The 3,681-nt window shown below is 34.9% G+C and overlaps 1 protein-coding gene across 1 annotated transcript in view; it reads left to right on the top strand.

Moving 5' to 3' along the window:
- sall1a (spalt-like transcription factor 1a) overlaps positions 1-202 on the top strand; it is a 12,643-nt gene extending 12,441 nt beyond the window's left edge. Inside the window, exon 3 of the mRNA XM_077586683.1 lies at positions 1-202. This exon is cut by the window's left edge and continues 1,098 nt beyond it. The gene's annotated coding sequence lies outside the window, so the exon portion shown is untranslated.
- Positions 203-3,681: the final 3,479 nt, after the last annotated feature.

The raw sequence follows: 3,681 nt of genomic DNA, 5'->3' as shown, positions 1-3,681 counted from the left end.
TTGTTGTTTTTTTTATATATAAATATAAATATTATATTGGGGTTTGACAAACCTTTCGGACTGTTACATGCACTTTCTCGGAAAGGTAGAAAATGTTTAATGGGTCCAGTTTCTCTACACTTTAATACCTACTAACAAAAACTCTAAGATACTGTAATTCTTTACTCGAGTAATAATCAAATACATCAGTTTTCCAAAAGAGTTCAGCGTTGGTGTGCTTTTTATCGTTTAAATTATTGGCGGTTAGTTAAAATCACTGGTCCCCAACCACCGGTCGGTGGACCGGTACTGGTCCGTGAGTTACCTAGTGCCGGTCCGTCAGAGTAAAAAAAAAATAATAATGTTTTTAATCTCGCCCTTCTACTTGAATTGAGAAAAGTTGTTATAATAATAATAATAATAAATAACAATTGCTATTGTGGTTGGGACTTGGTTTTTTTTCTTTAGCGTTCCACTGTGAGAAAAAGGTTGGGGGCCGCTGATTTTAAATTATATTTCGCAATTCATTTTTTCTAAAAAAAAAACGCATGCTTGAGTAAGAGCCGACTAAATTTTTAAATATTAGTTTTTAAACTATTTAAAAAAATAAAACTTTTTTTTTCTTCACTCTGTCCAATCATGTGGCTCTTTTTCATCCTATTTTGAATGTAAATTAGTTTATCAATAGTGCACATCCAATTCATTCGAGCTGGGAGTGTTCATTCGTTGCCAACCTTCCCACTTCAAATTAATTGGACGTCTATGCCGTTCAATGGCAGCCAATGTGCTAACATGATTATATATAAGATGTTGGTTTTAACTTACATTTTTTTGCAGTGTATTTAAATTAGTGGACGTTGATTCCACTTGAATTTGGATGTTGAACATTGTTCACTGTCAACCCTCCCACTCCAAATCAATTGGACGTCTGGCGCCGTCAATGGCAGCTAATTAGCTAATTTATGATTTTTATGTTGATTTTTAACTCATTACCTTTCATTGATGGAACTAGCAGGTTCAAAATTGACGTGAAAAACCGTGAATAGATTAATTATGACAAGAAATGCTTTTAAGAATAAATACATTCTAAATTATTAATATTAATAACATTTAAAAAATAAATTACAGGTTTATTAAAATGTAATCTTAAAAAATGTGGCTGCAATTTGCCTCAAAAGAGGTTATTCTTAGGTTTACTCACGATCTGCTGGATTGAAAAAGCAAATATAGTAGATATATTTAATTTATATTCCATTCAAGAATAAACAATAGCGGTAAGATCATAATTTGACTAGATGGTAATAGATATATTCAGTCTCTCTTTTTGCTCCATTCAACGCAGCTTGTGTGACAATAAGGAAATAAAGTTGTCAAACGGACAATTCAAGGCACTTTTGTTGTAAATCAAGATGTCAAAAAGACGGCAGCGTGGCGTGATCCGGATTAAAAAGGCGTGCGTTCGTCGTCTCGCCTTCTTTTCTATTCTTTTCTCTCTCTTTTTTTTCTTTTTGTAGACGATTTGAGCGGACGCTTTTGGCTTTTTTGTGCGCGTGTCGCGGCGCATCCAATGTTGCCTTTACGAGCGTCCGTCTTTTTAAAAGACACGCTCATAATTTCATTTTATTTGTTTGGACGGGGTGGCTGCGATGCAGCCTTTAATTATTTTTTTCGTGTTGTTGCGGGATATGATAATTAAACGCGTTAACATCAGCTATTTCTCAGCTAACTAATCATTTCAGATTTAGTACGGATGTGATTTAAACACATCACGTTGCATCTGAAGCCTTGTTTGTTTAGGAAGATATCCACTTCGAATTTAATCATTAATCATGATTCATTTGGATCAATTAATATGATAAAATGTTGTTCTTTTTATGGTTAATTTTCCCTTGTATCATGTACTTTCAACACTATTATTTTATAACGTCCATTTAGGTTAGTGTAATTGTTCAAATATGATATAGCAATATTTAATACATTCGTTTTGTATTTTATTATTTTAAGTTTAAAATGTCAAATGGATGCTTTTTTCATATTTTCCTAGCCTTTTGAAACCTAAATTTAAAAATGAGGCACTTAAAAACATTAACTTTCATATGCAATCATCCCAATATAATATTAATGCTATAATGACATAATAATTGGACCTGAATTATGTGATGTATTTAAAAATTCACAATATACAATATGTCGCCTACATGTCCGCAAGTTTAGGAAGTTGTGTAATATAGCATAACGTTGAAAATTTAATTGTGTAATTCACGTAAAATTATATTTTTCCGTATACATAATGTATAATTTGGGCCTCGTGTACTACGATGGATACTACGATTACATAATATACAAAGCCATGTGCTCAAAATACTTACCTAAATAAGAATACTCTTATGTAATCCATCATGTAGTATTATCCAATTCACCAGCCCTGAAAATGAAAGAGCACAAGATGAAATATTGTTTAAATGTAAAGGTTTTGTTTATAATGCGCTAGAAAGAGTTAGCATATGTGGCTAAAACGGGTTCGGTCATGGGAGGTGGAGAGCAACAGGAAGTGCACGTGGGAGCAAATAAATAAAAGTGTGTGTGTGTGTATGTGTGTGTAGAGCAAGAGAAGAACTGGAATTTGCTGCAACTTTTTCAAAATGGATGAATGCAGGGAAGTATGCACTTATTTAAAGATGGCGGAACGTGTGGAAATCTTACAAAATGGTTCCCATGTCACTTTATATTGGATTTTTTGCTCAGGAAGTTATTGGAGGCAGGTCGTAAATTCATTTAATCTATCACGAGTTTTTGTTCTGTTTTTGTTTTTCTGTTTTAAACCTTTACACAGGATTTTCTAGACATGCGATTCGAACCCGTGACTTCGGAGCGACGAGGCAAATGTGCTAACAAGACGGTAGCGTGCCGAGAATTGGAAGACGAGGGATGTAAAATTGTAAAATTAACAGCGAGGTGAGAGAAGTGAGCTTTGGGTGCGAGATATAGCAGACCTAGAAAGATATGTTATTGTATTAATAATGGGGGTTTAAATTGCCAATTTCATGATAGCTCTTTTTTTATACAAAATCTGCCACATTTCGCCCAATCGATGGATTTAATCCCATATACAAACATTTAACGTTTTAAAAAAATGTTGTTGCTTTTCATGTCATTGTTGAAATATTTTCTAATTTGATGTAAATTGTCTTAATCCATGGCTATACCAATCCAGATTAATTGTTCCACCACTAATTGACTTCACTGTGCTAATTCATCACAGTGTACCTTCCTTAGTTGTAAAATTATCTACTACAAATATTATATCTTCATCATTCATACTTAAAAATTTTACAAAAGCGCAATATTGTTGACACGATTCCTCTGTTTAACTAACGATCTTTCAATTTTTCAGGGACAAAAATAGATTAAACCCCCCGAATAGAAAACATACTGTACACCTCAAGTGTGAAAGTGGCTAACAAGAAGATCCCCCCCCCCCCTACACACACATACGCACACACCCACCCACACACACACTCTAGCATGCAATCTTGAGTGGATACAACCTGTCGCCTGGGGGTCCGCTGCAGCTCGGCCTCCCCCCCAGATCTTTCTGGACCAGATCAAAAGCTGCTTCTCTTTTTCCCGCCCGGATGGGCCGTCAATCACGCGCAGGTGACGAATCATCCTCACATGAGGACGGGGGGGGATGTCTTAAAC

Source organism: Stigmatopora argus, chromosome 2 (assembly GCF_051989625.1).
Source record: "Stigmatopora argus isolate UIUO_Sarg chromosome 2, RoL_Sarg_1.0, whole genome shotgun sequence".
NCBI classification, from domain to species: Eukaryota; Metazoa; Chordata; class Actinopteri; order Syngnathiformes; family Syngnathidae; genus Stigmatopora; species Stigmatopora argus.
The sequence above is the reverse complement of the archived record's forward strand: the minus strand, read 5'-3'. Positions and strand labels throughout refer to the sequence as shown.